The sequence below is a fragment of the Micrasema longulum genome, unplaced genomic scaffold (assembly GCF_059751315.1).
Source record: "Micrasema longulum isolate JH-2025_06_02 unplaced genomic scaffold, ASM5975131v1 h1tg000328l, whole genome shotgun sequence".
In the NCBI taxonomy this organism is placed as follows: domain Eukaryota; kingdom Metazoa; phylum Arthropoda; class Insecta; order Trichoptera; family Brachycentridae; genus Micrasema; species Micrasema longulum.
In genome coordinates this window covers 552244-569753 of record NW_028277532.1, presented here as the reverse complement: position 1 = coordinate 569753, position 17510 = coordinate 552244, and positions in this window count along the sequence as shown.

The following is a 17510-nucleotide window of genomic DNA, read 5'->3' as shown; positions in this document are numbered from 1 at the left end:
CTTCTGCCATCTAACTACCGAAATATTACTTAACAAATACGAGTTGTGCAAAGGCGTGAAAATACACAGGTATTTTGCGGCCATTATGGTAAAATATGAACATCAGTAAACACTTCACCAAATTTGTTCGAATGACGTTAAAACTTTTTAGATAAAATGAGTTAAATACGAGCAAAAAGTCTCCTTGTTCCTAAGAAAATGATTGTTATTTATAAACATAATCGTAAAATACCGGTATTTAACCAGCCGTTTCGGTAAATTTATGTGATTTACATTTCTATCTAAAAAGCACCTGGTCAGCATTGTGCGAAAAAACTACTGAAAAAGTTCTTCCAAAGGTTTGCTGGAAACCAAGTTATGGTAATCACTTCCTTACGGGGTACTGCAGGAATGAACACATTTCTAGAATAGCTAGAAGAAATAGAATTAAAAGAAACACGATTACAAATGTAACGTGAATATGATGCTTTATATCACAAAACAAGCCGCATCTTCGGTGGACCATTGGTTAAACCTGATGATGGAAGAGCGCACTTCCCTTACCTAATAGCCAGAACTTGGGCTTGGAAGAGATTTAGCAATAGAAATGAGAACACGGCCCCTCCATTCAGAAGCCTATCTCTTGAAAAACTTGGGTGGCTAGAATCAATTTAAGTGGACAGATCAGAAGTTTATTTGGCACTGTCCCGTATTTACGAGAGTAAGAATAATACAGGCGTATTTAATTAGATATTGGATGTGTTTCTACTAGAGGTGGAAAAAATATTAAACACTTACTTTTTTTAAATAGCTGTAACAGCTTCACAAAAAAATATACAGTAAAGAAAAACTAACGAAAAATTAGTCAGAATATGTAAATAACAGTTAAAAGCGGTGGAGGCAAAACCCATAGCAAACCGTTTCATGAAACAATTTGATTTGTACAACGCTAGCTGTTGCTGCTACTTCTTTTAAATAACCGAAACGCCCATACGTTTCGGTGAATTTCACTAATAAAATAAAATAAATTAAATTTGACTAGTTTTCTGATTCATGTAATACAGACTTAAGACCGATTAACAACTAGTAAAAACGTTAAGGCTTTTACCGCTACTTAAAGCCCAATGTCTCAATACCACCTCATTAGTCGTTACCACGTTACCGCTGTAATAAAGTAAATTTTATGGCTTAATAAAGTATAATGAATGGTAATTGAAAACCATAGTAGGTCAATTTTATTTGCACTTTAATGACGTCTAAGTTTTACCTTTCATATCTTATATTAAATGCACTTTATTATTTTATTTTATTAGGTAATTCAACAAAAATGCATACAAATAATAATGCGGCTATATCTGGTACCTAATTGTCTACAAAAACTTTTTTTTCATCTAAGTTAAAATATTTTTGTAGTTTTGCGATTAAAATATGAACCTATCAAAGTTTCTAGAGTAATACGCTCTACAATAATTGATGAAAAGCGTAATAATTAAAATAACTTTTTTGGTGAAAATCAAAATTAAATTATTATTTAATTTTTTGTTACTGAATGTAAGGTTAAGTAGAAGGGTTAAATATATAGATTTTAATTTTCAACTCTTTTGAGCGCAAATATTTCCTCCTTAAACTGAACTTAAGACTACTTTTTCATCAATCATAAATATGTTCCGGAACATTGATGCCTCTCTACTTAAAGAATTTTAAAAAACTTTAACGTTAATTAAAATGATAAATGCGGTTTTCTTACTAAAGAAACAGACTTTTTTGTAATGAGTATTGATCTGAAAAATGCATCTTAATATCCCAAAAATCATCGAATTATCGAACTTATAATCATTTTTGATATCTGGAATATTTTGCTTAATCATCATATTTTTCATGTCCATCTCTTAAAATTGTTTTTGCCGTTTCACTTATATTTTCGATTGAACTATTTTGCTATCTTTTTAAAATGAGTATTTACAAAAATTGATTCAGAATCAATGCATATTTTTGTATTTATACATGTCTTCTTATATTTAAACTTAATATACATTTTTTAAATATTCTATTTAGAAAAGAGATAAGTATGGTAGCATGCGCATGAAAAGAACGTGCAACCTGTTTAGTAATTACTGGAGCAACTTTGAACACGATGCATGTTGTCTGGAAGTCTGGTCTCTACTCTGTCAAAATGAAATGCCAATTATTAACTTCTTGTATAATGCCAGGACTCCTTTATGGGTGTGAAACTTGGGACCTTACCAAAATTTAAAACGTCAAACTTCTGAGTTTTGAGAGTATGTGCTTGAAGAAAATATTAGGCATAAAATGATTTGATTTCATAACTAACATTGAAGTCCGAGAACGGACGCAGCAGCCTCCTATAACGAGCTTTTTGAGCATGTGGCAGTGGACCAAGCCTGGACACGTACTCGCATCCCTCATGAGAACCTAAACCCAAGTTGCCTCTTCTTTACACCAGCGGGCTTCCGCCATTTTGGAAGGCCATCAGTGAAAATCTTTCCGCCTTATTCGGCGGAACTAAGGAACGCGGGATTGACGCGGAAGGAGGCGAGAGTGCTGGCTAGCGATAGGGTCTCCTAGAGCAGTCTGATGATGACCGCATGCTCCACCTAGGAGCTGATGTGAAACTAAAATTCAGAAAAATAATCGTTAACTCATTAGTATTTAATATTATAAAATAAATATAAATATAAAATATCATTTGGGTTTAATACAAATAAAAATATTTAAAGTCACAAAAAATTATGTTTTCAGACAATGTTATTTAACATAAATTAAGTTCATAATCAATTGCCTCTGAAATAAAAAAACCGATTTTATATTTTTATTTGAAAATTTATTTATAAACCCTTACGGATTATTACATTAATATTACATAAAATAATATATACATTTTTCATTTATACTCTGTTGTTCAAGATAATATTTTTTACATCTTTTGAAAAGTTTGTCTGAGTCTTTTGTTTAGTTTTGTCTGGTAGTTTATTATATAATTTCAGTCCCTGGTTCATTAGTCTTGATTGTCCTTGTCTTGTTTTAGAAAGTTGCATATGGTATTTGTCTGATATTCTCGTATTATGTCCATGTTGACTACAATTTTTTACTAGTTTTAGTTCTTCGTCTACAATTACATTAGTGGCTAATTTATGGATAAATTTTAATGATTCTAGTTGAAAGAGTTCAGTTATATTTAATTGCTTAGTTTGTTTAAAAAGTTCTCAAGTATGTTTGTTCCCAAGAAAATGGAGTCATGGAAACCAAAAAATAATATTTGTATTTGTCTTGAGTTGAGAGTAATAATACGCCACTGGCTAATAGAGCCGCCCATATGGACAAAAACCATTATATGATTATCAACTACGAACTTAGCAACAGCTTACAGCAATACAAAGGGCCGTATGTACTAAGGTCGAGAATTGTACGCGCAAACCGATACCGTCTGTCACACGTTTATTGTTAAACTAAAAATCAAACCAAAAATTCGGAACGCTTTTTTTTCTTTGCAAAAGAACTAAAGGGCTTCTTCAGCGAATTATTACTCTGGGGTTTTGAGATTGCCAATATAATTTAATTAAATATAACTTCTCATTTTCCTGTTAGGTACATTGAAACTTACGCATTTTAATTAATCGGAAACATTAACAAAAAAAGTATTACTAATATCTTGTACAAACACACTAAATCAGAAATTATTCTTCTGACTATGTAGGTATTTCCATTTTCAATTATTTATTTTATTAATAAGCTCATCTTCAAATAATTTTATTTACTTTTTTTGGGACATGTCCCCACTCCGTGAGACTAAAGATCTGGTTGAGTCGGGACGAATGATATACTAAAATAACATACTAACATACTTAATTCATCTCTGCTCCCTAGTTAGAGCATATAGTGTCCTCGGAATCTCTCTGTCTGCGGCAAACTACTATGTGTCCTCCCAAGTCACGTCCGCGTCTCGTAGTTTAGATGTGAACTGCCGACGATCAGCCGTGGACGTCCAGGACCGTAAGAACCTAATGCCTTGTAAAGTAGGCAAGCGTGGTTAAGACTTTCGGAAGGCATCAGTAATATAATATGACCCCAGCCAGGCGTATCGCTTCCGCTTAATGACAGTTGTCATTGAGGGGGGGGTAGCTGGGACGGTTATAATATTTCTACATTCCTTACGAAGTCATGCCACTGCACACAAAGTTATACGACACCTAGTATTATTCTGTGACATCTAATCTAAAAGCACAATACTTTGCTCTTTTGGACCCTGTTAAGGTGCCACGATTAGCAACCGTAGATAAGAATGTAATTTAAATAACACATAGCACATAAAGCACAATGTAAAACAAACAAAAAATACAAAAAAATACTTTATTAAAATATACCTTAAAAAAAGTTATTTTTATTTGACCAGCCGCCAGGGGACCGTTTAAAGTTAAATGCGATCTGCCATCTGTCAAAAATGCGTCGTGAGTGTTGAAATCTATTGATCAATCTGTGAAAAGTTGTACAAAATGTCCGTTTTATCTGATTTATCGTCTTCCGATGACGAATTTATCATCGAGTATATTCCAAACCGAAAAAAAAACTGTTCAAACCACGAACGGAACATTTTTTGTGGGAAGAGTCCGACTTTATCGCAAGATTTCGAATGTCAATAAAGTGAAGAACTAATAATTATTTTAATTTTTAATTCTTTTTCAAAACACAGGACTTGATCATCAGCGGCGTGGTGTAAAATAAATCTAAATCATGACTGTATTGAAATGCTGTTTATTTATTTTTAAATAGAGCTAGATTGCGCTCAGCTTACTCTTTCTGGGCATTTAAGGCTGCCATAGTTGCCCGAAAAATGTCCTTTTTTTGCTCTATTTTTAGAGTAAAAAGTTCTTCATTTTGTTTTAGCTTTTGCTCTTTATATTTTTTATCTAGAACAAAAAGGACGATGTCCCTTTTGTTCTTTTCTTATCCAAATGCGCAGTGTTGCTTCGCCCTTTCGCACACACTGAAAATTGGAACGAAATTTAAAGGTTTGTTCCCAAAGACGCGTCGCGGGGCATGTGTATTGCTACATGTAAATAAACAAGCACGTGCTTGCGCAAAAATCCCAACAATTTTTAGGGTGAAACTTGAACCTTTACAGTGGCAACATTCTTAACTTTAACTTAACTAAAATAATGTTGATGTAACGGAATTTTTCAGTTACCAGATTTTGAGCCTTAACTAAGTTTAAATATTTAACTTTAAACTAAATGTATACCAACTTTTATGTAACCGGCCCTAAATGTTATTAAATATTTGTATTATTATTTGTTATTATATACCACTTACTGACTCTTCTATGTCTTCCGGTTTCAAAAGTCAATATTTCACCATATATTTATTTTTTATAATAATATATCATATTTTATAAAATAAAAATATTTTTTACAACACAAAAATCCCACATAGGCATGACCTGTGCATATTTATACTAAATCAAGAATATAATTTTAGTGAAAAAGAAGAGAATAACAAATAGATGTATAGACAAGAAAAAAAAAATTAAAACTACGAAAGCAAATAAAAAGATTATCTGGAAAATAAATTTATTTGTATTTTTAAAAATATTTGTAACACTTAGTGGTTCATTCATATATTATAGAGGTATAAATAAAATCACTTAATTTTTTGCAACCACACGTTTCCTTTTTCAATTACTAAACATACATATGTAAAATAAACTGAAGAGTTTAGTGAGTGTCAATAAGGACAGAAGAAGTGGTAATTGTGTTTTTTGTTGGGTAGGGGATAGGGAGGGGTTGAGGGTGATTATGTTTAAGGTGGGGTTAGACTTTATAGGGAAAATATTGAAAATAGGGCTTTGACTTAAACTTAACTGATTATTAATAATATTTAAACTTTGTTTGGCGGCTTTTTTTATTTCTAAAATTTCCAAATGATTTAATTGATGAGTATTTTAATATATTATTTTTTCCATCTTCAAAATCAAAGAAGTGGTTATTTGTAAATATATGTTCATTTACATTTATTTATAATTGCAACTCAGTTTATAAATAAACTATTAAAAGGAAGAGATGCTTAAATTATCGTTTTCTGTTGTGTCTTTAAATTAGGGGTTAGAAAGTATTCTCTCGTTACCAAAACGAAGAAATAGCCCATATTGTATAAAAAATTATGTGGCATACATGTATACTTTTTATGTGTTTTACTGCCTTTCTCTTCTATTTTTTTCAATTACTTGATATAATTACTTGAATTATCTGATCGTAGAGTTAAAGCTGATTTATTATTCTTATTTAAAATAATGAAATCGATAATTGACAGCCCTGCTCTGCTTGAACTAATTCAAATTCGAATACCTGGTAAGTGCACTAGAAGTAAGGAGTTATTTTTTTGCAACAATTCGCGGACCAACTTTGAAATGTACTCTCCTATACCCAGGATACACAGGTACGGAAATGAATTAGAACAAATATTTGAAATCTTCAATACAAATTCGGTTCATGAATTAAAACGAATTTTCACTCGTTAATTTTTAGAAAAATAACTAAATATATTATTAAATTTAACTTTGTTTCGTGGGATACATGATTTTGTATTTCTTTATTTAACATGTTAGACATAATTTCAAATTATACATTGGTGGATTTATTTCCAAATGGCAACTTCTTCCAATCAACTGATGATGATTATTTCACTAAATAGAGGTATTATTATTTAGTAATTTAACTTTTTTTTTGTTTTATCGCTCAAAAATCTTTTATTTTTTAAGTACTAATGTTGTATTAATTTTTTTATTATTTTTATCTAGTTATTCTCAACTTTACAGTGTTATATTTATATTTAGTACGTAAGATTTTCTCATGGTTATTGCTATCTTTATTTAGAAATGTTTTGTTTCTTTTTAACTTTTTGTATTATATGTTTACTAAATTGTTTAGTTTTAATTATTCTATTATTTCATACTATGTACTACATGATTATTGTGCACTGCTGTGATTATTTCTGTAAATCATTATTTTTTTGGAAAAGGTTCTTTGAACCGTTGATGTATAAATAAATAAATAATGAAATTGAAGAGATTTGATAATCGTGAGTTATAATCTAAAACGAGGCTGTATCGGTCCCTATGAGTAAAATCTCGAATATTGCATGGCGTGCATAGAAAGGAAAACAGCATAACTGAATTGATACATGCAATGTCCAATTATCTCCGGCACATCTATGTAGCTCTCGTTGGCTATCTTCGATTTCTACACCAGCCACGTTACACCATTTAATCACTTATTCTAACACCAGTTAACAACAGCGCTTCAAGAAACAGCATTTTATACCAAGAACACACTGTTAACTACAGTGATGATCATTCGTATCACAAAATGTATCATGTTCCCAACCATGTCACTAGAAGCCAAAATCTGCTATTTATTAAACATTCTAAAGGTAACTTATGTTTTTATTCCCCAAAGTCAATAATGTGTATATTAGTCAATAGGGAAATATCACATACTACGAATAACGATAAAAGTATATGAAATGGATTAAGAATAATCTGTTGTGTTTTCGAAATCAATATGAATATTTTGGAGAAATGTTTTCATGCATATACGGAAAAAAGAAATTTTTAAAAATTACTTAAGTAAAAAAACGCGACGTTTTTGGCCTTAGCAGATGTGACGTCAAGATTCGTGATAATGTTTCAAAACAAATTTCAATGGCCAGGTACAAATAAACATGAATAGTGACGTATTAGGGACGTAGAATTCAAAATTACATTTTTTCACTGGACACTAAAATAGATTTTTATAATAGACAGTGGATAGATTTTTATTCCTTTAAAATTTAAAAAAAAAAAGATATTTCCTTATTCGTCACGTGACTTGGAATTCTGTGGCTTTTTGTAGATCGCTTAGCCATTAACATAGAGTGGAATGAAGATGGATCGGCATGAGTAAGCTCGAAGTCTTATATGTTGATCGTGTTTTAAAATGTATTCTATACAATTATTTTATTCCCCTTTTTTGTCTTTGCTACATAGTTTAATGTTCTTTTTTGTTCAGTTTCTTGTACATATGTTTCTTCATATAATAGTTGTAAATGGCTTAGGCCGTATTTAATAAATAAATATATACAAAGTTATACAAAAGTATCATAGCATCACTAACAATTGAAATTTAGCACATTTTTATTTATTTTCGGAGTTCAATAATAAAATTTACTAGGCAAATTTAATACCCTACGCGAGCCACCGAAAAAGCCTCGGCAAGCTACAGGTGGCGATCACTGCTCTAAAACTAGTTTATTGTACTAAATGTTTCTTGAATATTATTTTTCTTAATAACTGTATTTTTCATACGCCCGGACATGGTCACCAGAAATAAATAAAATAATTGATTAATTAAACATACTTCCAATGCACATCTTCGAGCGTCATCGTTGGGGTTGCCATATTTGACGTCTCATCAGGACATTCTGAGATGGAGAGACAATTAAAAAAAAACAATTGCATAATAAATGTAAAGATATATAAAAGGTATATTTTGCTTACATATAATGTGCTGTTTCCTGCGGAATAAGTATTTGCTGACCATACTTTTCTGATGGTTTTACTTTTTTGTTCAGTTACTTGTACCCTTTTACATATTTGTAGAACTCCATGCAAGTCATTTTAAAATTAACCATTCGAATTAATAATAAAAATAATGAATAATAGTCGGCCTCGTGGTGTAATGGTCAGCTCGTTTGCCTACCATGCATGAGGTTTCGGATTCGATTCCCGACATGGCTGATTCGAAATAAATTTATTTAAAGGGGCGTTTTCACACTAGAATACTTCATAGTCCCTGGACTGGTGCCTGAAGCGTAAGCCTGACCATCTTACCTTCATGTAACAAAAAACGTTGTTGTTCCAATGCAGTGCCCTATGTGCCTTTGGGTGTGGAAAGGGAATAATGAAAATAATAAATGTATAATATCATTAGCCCAGTGGCCCACGAAAGAAATCTTTTACTGCCAGGGCCGCGATTGCAAACGCTATTTTCTTCAGTAGGTATTGAAACGGTATGAGTTATTTATTTATTTAACTTTTTTATACATAATGTTATTTGTACATTGGCGGGCTTATTGCCGAATGGAAATTCCTTCAAATCAACCAATAAAATAAATGTTTTATTTTTATAATTCAAGTTACAGAACATATTCAATACAAAGAAAATATTAAAAAGCTAAAGATATATTAAAATAGAAATTAACGTATTTGTTTATAAATGACCTTAAATCAAAACTATTACTCATTAAGAAAAGGGAGAAAAGAGGAAAGAGGAAAGGAGGAGAGATTAAGGAAGAGAAAGGAGATGTTTCTTTAGACGTGATTTAAACAGAGATAATGGTGGATGTGATATGATTCCACAGTCGAGCCGCATGGACACTATATGAGATAGAGAAGAAAGAGGAATTGTGGATGGTTATTAAGAGAGTGCCTTGAGAATAAGAACAAAATGGTAACCCAGGAACTGATAAGCGTTGAAATTTTTCACGCAGGTAAATAGGAGCGTTAGGACTATGAAGCGCAATGAACAGAAGTGAGAGGTTAACCAACGAAGACACTTGAAATTTTCATTCAAATATACACATACCACATGTCATAAGCCGTGTAAATGCCTATACTTCCACATTCCCTTCTTAAAAATGTTTTCCTTTGCCCTCGCAACAAATTTAGAAATAAATTATCATTTTTTTGCCGTCACTTCCCCAACAAATTCCTGTTACTTAATGACTTAATTACAGGTACGTAACTTTTTGCAAGGCGGATATAAAACTTAGGCAGACCTGTAATCTCCGGAAGCCAAACGGGAAGCAGAGAAGTGAAAGAAAAATGCGGTAATTTCACTTTCTTAGTTGCTGCAGGTCACCGGCCAAACAACTCTTCGGTTTACCGTTCCCATAACTGGTTGCTTCAAGTCTCTTGTCCCTTTGCAATTTTCCGACATTTTCCATTGCTGTCCCATTCGCTTGCGGCAATTGCATTAAAGTCTACTGCAGTAAAAAATAGAAAATTGCAAATCAACTATTTTTTACTTAACATTTGTAAATATTATATGTTTCTGTTTATATTACCAAGAATCGTAAAATCCCTGAGAAATTTAATTTTCAAAAAAAGTCACTCTTCAAGCACAAAAGATATTCTCTTTTTTGGAAAGTCAGTTACAACTTAAAAAAATATAAAAGAAGATTATAATAGAAAACAAAAAACATGTATCAGTTATTAAAATAAATGTTTTTTTTTTTTCTAAATTAAGTATTAGCGTTCATATAATTTACCCAAATATTTCAATTTCAGTGACCATTTTCAACGAGTTGTAAGTAAAATACTATTAGAAAATGGAAATCAAGTTGGGATAGAGAGAGGATGGACCTTGGACCTCTGATCCATGAGTCCCCAACACTAGCCACGGGACTACAACCCGATACTAAATATATATTATTATGTTATATGTTAACATAACATCGGCCTCGTGGTGTAGTGGTCAGCGCGTTTGCCTACCATGCAAGAGGTCTCGGGTTCGATTCCCGACATGGTTGATATGAAATATTTATTTAAAAGGGTATTTTTACTCTAGAATGTTTAATAGTCGATCTTCTTACCTTCATGTAACAAAAATAATCATGTGACATATTGGTGTACCGGGAATGATGGAATGGTGTGGACAGGGAATGATGACGATGTTAACGTAAGTTGTGTCCTTTTTTTCAAATTTTAAAATTCCTCGCTACTGTTGCCAGTCGGGAACTATTAATTATCGCAGTACTAAAATACCCTTTAAATAAAAATGTGAGACTCACTCGGAAACCAATGCCCACTGTCGCAAGACCTACCATCGTCTTAATGACAGTTTAAAAGATCGCGCATTTCCTTCGCTAAAACAATATAATTAACAAAATATCCAAAATACTGATTATCCAGCGCGTCATCATCATCATTTCGTTTCCGCACCTAATGATGCATAGGGCACTCCATTGCTACACCAATCGCAGCGTAACTTGACCATTTTTCTTTACTTGAAAGTAAAATGACCAGTCTTACGCCTCAGGTCCCAGTCCAGAGACTATGAAATATTCTAGTGTAAAAACACAATTTGAAATAAATGTTTCGTGTCAACCATGTCGGGAATCTAAGAACTTTTTTTAGAAAACAACGGAAAATCAAAAATATTTTTTATCTCTTGGAGACATAAACGCTCTTTTATAATTAATAAAATTAAATTTTATTTTTAATTCATAAAAACATTTTTTGTTGGAACAATATAATTTGATGTATTCTAAACGTTTAAAGGGTATTTATTCATAAACAATGAATTTTAATTTTCATACAAAATCAGTTTAAATTTTTGAAAACAGTTATTCTATGTTCTTTTGTAAAAAATAAGTTAGTAGTCATTTATAAGTCGTACTGCAATTTATCATGTAAAACTACAACTACTACTTTTCTTAGTAACTACTACAAGTTTTCTTACTGTCCTTTATCTCCAATGTAGTGAGAAGTTACAGTCAAAAAATAAAAATTATCATTTTTAATAAAGAAATTAGGAGTTAATGTTATTTACTTTCTAACAGAGGACGAAAAATTCGGTTTCGACATAGTAATAACTCAATTTCATAATATTTGGAGTCAACGTAATTTACCTCTCGTTAGCTGAAATTATCTCTTAACAATCCATCGGCCACTTTCTTTGGTGTACATATGTTTATGCAATGATCAAATCACCTAAATTCTTTTGATCTCTCTCCTGTATCTATAACAGATGAGATTTATTACTCTAGTACAAAGCTGTAGCATTTCTTGCACGCGAACATTATTAATTATATGAATTAAAAACACGTGTCTGAAAAGCAATAAAAATAGCTTAAAAAATAGTAGCCACGCGACAAAACTTGTGTATGGTTTATATTATTCAAAAGTAAATCAACCCTCAAGGAACTTTAAATAAAAATAATAAAAGATAAAAAAAATAGTCTTTTTGGAGCAAATGTGGTTGTCTATGTACCATTGGGTGTGGATTGAAAGCCTCCTCCACTTACCGGATCCTTTTCAGATGTTTTGGTGCCTCTTTTCAGATCCGCACCGCAGAACCAAACTAAGCTTTAATGAACAGTTAATCCCTTGAAAGTTTATATTTGCTGCTTTTTATGTCCCTACCACCGTTAGTGCACCATAAAATGAGTGACGATAACGTGTTGTTGTCTATGCCCGCAGTGCCTAATGAATCTATATAAAGGCGCGCAACACGTCACTCGAAACGCATCACTCGCAACACGTCACTTGCCCTTCTCAACCTCCGCCAGCATTCAGATTCACTTCATAGTATTTTTTTTTTAATTAGTTTCTCAGAGCATTCGACAGAGTCTTTTTCCAATTTAAAGTGTTTTGTTTTAGGCTATGTAAAAATAATACATAACAAACATAGAAAGGATTGAAAATGTTCGACGAAAATTTTTTAAATACCTAAATTATAAAAACAATAAAACGCTTAGTACTTACAGTCAATCTGCCAAACAAAATAGATTTTTTACCCTTGAAAATAGACGCACTGTATCTGAATATTAAAATAAATAAATAATAAATTATTAAATAAAAATAAATAAAATAATTAATATTATTTAAATAAATTATTAAACAATAAAGTAGACTCTTTTAACCTACTCACCAAAATTAATCTTAATGTCCCCTTTTGCGTGACAAGAAATAAATATTTGTTCCATCTGCCAGTCTGTAGTACTAACTATGCACAACAATCTTTCCTCTATCGTTCTTGCTCTAACTGTAATGCTTTTTATTCATCTATATATATTTATTTTATATACCCCTTAATTTATTTAAAAATAAATACGATCCCACTTACTATTTAATGATGCTCACACTTATACACACCTGAACACTTACTTTTACATTTATACACATAAACATACATCTACACTACTCTCATACAAATACACATAAACACACCCTTTTGTTGTAACACAATTTAATAATATGTATGATTCTTATTTAGAAACTTTGCTGGTCTGTCTTTAAACTGTATTTTTTTTATGTTACTATATCATCGTCGACTGTTTGTTACTTTAAAATAAATAAACCCATAAATAAATATACCATATCTAGTAAACCAGCGGAGTTTATTCGCCTAAGAATTCCGGTCTCAACCGTAGATCAGCAAAACTCCATTGACATGTCCCGATAGACGGTGTGACGCCACAAACTTTTTCAAACCTCACACAGAATCCAAGTTACTTGATTGACGTACAGTCATGATTCTAACGAATTGCAACAAATTTAGATCTAAATAACTCCCTAGGGAGGATATCCAGCTTGTCTGCAAACGTTTGTACATACTCATAACATAGTTGATCACCTAACTTTTGATGTAACAAAAATGATCCAGATACCCTGTGATTGGAGCGGCAACGCTGTGGTCTATTCAGTAGTGCTTGCGGATGGGAAAATAATTATATTGGCAATCATTGAGCATGTTAGGTTTCATAATTCGAATGAGTAAACACTTTGATAATCCAAAGGCCCTTATTTCATTATTTTATACATTTGTCAGAAGCCATTTGGAATACGCCTCTCAGATATGGAATCCCCAGTATGCCATATATATAAGTAGAATAGAAAATATTCAAAACAAATTTATAAAGTACCTGAAATACAAAACCAGTATTTCTTATGTATCTACTCTCACTGCCTCCACCTTCCATGGAATCATTTCTCTACAATACCGCAGAGTGTGTGCGGACCAGCTACTGCTTTACAAAATTGTGACAGGAATGGTTGACTGTACAGAGCTGCTTGGTTTAATAACAATACATGTGCCAGCCAGGATTCGTAGACGGTACCACCTGTTTCATGTACCAATAAGTAAAACATCGTATGTTAAAAATGATTTTTTTCGTAGGACTTTTTCAACGTGCAATACAATATTTAAAAATATAGATTACACAAATATCACTCTGTCAGATTTAAAATTTACACTAAAAATGTATTTTGTAACTTAGTAGACATTATAATAATAAATATGTACATCTCCCCTCCCCTCTTTATCCTCTCTTCGAGCATTTTTGTCCTTATCCCGCCCAATTTACAGTAACTTAATGTTCTTAAAATAAATACTCTAAAAATCTTTGATTATTGAGTACATGAAAATAACATTTTTATATGTATAAATTGTATGTATTTATTTGATATGTAATATATTTTCCTTACTAACTTTTTATACTATGTGGAAATCTGTTATTAGTTCTGAGTTTATACACTATATCTGTTTATTTACTAAAAATATGTATGTAGAACTGTTGATTTCCCAAATAAAATAAAATAAAATATTTTGTGTGATAGTGTTAAAAAACAAAAACTGATTTTAGGCTTTTATAAACTAAGTTCACAAAGCATAAATAATGAAAATAATTTTTAATTGATTTAAAATACCTATTTTCAACTAACAGTTTTTATAAAAACTGCGGGTTGACTGTATTATGCATAATGTCATTTGTAATAACGTGACTTCAAAAATCAGCTGAATTCCTATCTAATTACCGCTTAAAACAAACATAATGTAGAGATGTCGTGATTTTAAAGGTTTCCAAACCTTCTCATGATTTGTTTTCGGCAAATTTTCAACTAAGACGGAAAACTTCTTTGAGAAGAGAATATTATATAAGTCATGAATGACTTGTTCCTAACTATTCTACATATAAAAACTGATTGTGTTCCATTGTAAAATTAATGTTACCTTACAATATTTGAGTTTGTCCAAATGTTCGTAGACAAAAGACTGGATTTCACCCCCGCGGGAGTCATTAAGATTCTTTTTAAAAATGAAAAAAAAAAAAAAAAAAATTAAAAACACAGGTCACTGTAAATGCCTTGACTTCCATATTCCCTTATTTAAGGTATTCTCCATTCCTGTTGTAATTTTTTTATTTTTTTTTATCTTAATGTTACTTTGTTTTTCATTTTGCTAAGTGCTGGGCCTCGATTATAATGGAAAGTTAACATTTATCTTCAATTTTATCTACATCGAAAAGCAATATGCATACAATGTTTTCTTCTAAACATGTTCAATTATAGGTTACCGACGAAGACACTTTAAATGTTCATGCAAATATACTCATTTTCGTACATAAATATCGGTTCATCTTTATAGAAAGTCGAAGATAACTCTGTTAACTTTCTATTGTATTCCGGGTCCTCATATACCAGGGGCGAATGCTCCTTATAATCGATTATTTGCAGCTTACCATAATTTTTTGACATCAAAAGTAATGTTTTACTTTCCATTATTATTATTAGGAAAAAACACATCATAAAAAAAATACATTGCATTTCTTGGGTAAGTAAATTTACGTCATATTCCTTTATTCCATACAATTCAAATTTAAATGCATTAACTTTGATAGACATTTTTCAAAAAGTTTTTTATGTGATATTTTAAAAACAATGAAAAGGTTATCTTACAGTAAATTTTCCGTTTTCTTTTAAAATATTTCCTTAACTTAATGGTCAATCCAAATTTCCGGATCGTTATTGAGAAGTAAAAATAAAATAATCGAAATTTATATTTAAATTTAAATTAAACATCTCCAGCAAAGCAATTAACTTTGCTGGACAAGTTTAAATTAGTTTTTGATGTGATGACAATTTGCTGTATTATTTTAAAAGTAATATTTTTTCTCTAAGAATCGGTTTGTAATCACGAGTCAGAGGTCCGTGGTTCAAATGCCACTCTACCCCAACTGAATTCCCACTAAGTAATAGTCAATTATTTACAACTCGTTAAAAATGACCCAAAAATTTTAATATTTGGGTGAATTTTTAGAACGCAAATACTTTCTTAAAAAAAAAAAATCTTAGTGTAGGTTTTGCGTGTTCCTTCAAAACATTGCCTTTATTTTAAGAGTTTAGCTGTAATTTTAAATTTGGTATTTAAACCTTAACTTATTAATTATTGATTACATAATGAAAATTAAAACGCCTTGTTTGTAACGACTTATTATTTATTTAATTACCGACCGGTTTCGAAGCTACCACAAGCTCTACGCACAATCAAGGTTTAATTTGGAAATAAAAGTCAAATAGGAATTACATGTATTTATCTCCGTTAACTATTCATTTAAATACTGGCCTACGGCCATGAGTGCATTGATAAGTAAACAGGGTTATCTTTAATTACCCATACCTAAAATAAAACCGAATTTTCAGTATAAAAAAGTATTTATTTCTAAGAAAATTTGAAGTATTTAGATTTTTTAAATGAATATTGCATTTGAATACAGAACTTTAGATTTTACTTTACATAAAATGGAAGATAACTCTATTTATGTAATATGGACCCAGAGGAGCTATTCTGAATTTTCTCACAGGGGTAGAGAGTGGTTTATATGTGAATTTCTACACTGATGATTAAATGTCAAATTATTTCAAATAAACATTTTTTTAATTTACATTTAGTAGTGTGACACTACAACACTGTTTAAAAAACGGAAAAAAAATAATACGGTTTGGTCAATTCAACCTTATTAAGTATTTTGGGTAATGCGTCGCAATAATGTTCTACATGACAATCGTCATGTTTGCTTTCATGTGTTTGTATTTATTTGACCTAATTTGACATTATATTATCAGTGTGGCCGTATATGAAGCAAAGCAAAACAGTTTATTTGTATCAATTTAACTGATCTTTCCGGCTGCTAATTGTATCTGCAAATTCATTGAATCGGGTTGTGGTCCTGTGGCTGGTGTCTCGGACTCACGGACCGAAGGTCCGTGGTTCGAATCCTACTCTACCCCAACTTAATTCCATTTTCTAATAGTGAGTTATTTACAACTCGTTGAAAATGGCCCTCAAAATTAAATATTTGGGTAAATCATAAAAAAGCAAATATTTCTTTTTTTTTTTTTTTTAAAAAAAAAATGTTTTATAAATTAAGATAATAATATATTTATTTATTTAACTTTTTGCGCAAAATTTTAATTGTGCGCTTATTGCCAAATGACAATTTTTTCCAAGCAACCAAGAAAATAAAAGTTTTATTTTTACAATTCAAGTTACAAAACATATTCAATAGAAAATAAAAATAAAAAAGCTAAAATATGAATAAATGTATTTGTGTATAAATTAACATAAATCAAAACTGGGAAAAAGAAAAAGAGGAAATAGGAAAAGAGGAAAGATTTAGGAAGAGAAAGGAGATGTTTCTTGAGACGTGATTAAAACAGAGATACTGTAGTAACATCTTTCATGGTGAATGGGAGATGATTCCACAGTTGAGCCGTATGGACACTATATGAGTTAGAGAAGAAAGATTATATAACTTGGTATAAATATAAATACCCACTAATGAGCTACAAAAAGTGAATTGCTGGGACTTTAGTTTAGTTTTTAAACTGAAAATTAATCAAAATTTTAAAAGTGTAAAAATGTACATTAATATTAACAAAAAAAATCTAATAAAGTATAGTCACGTGCAAAAATCCA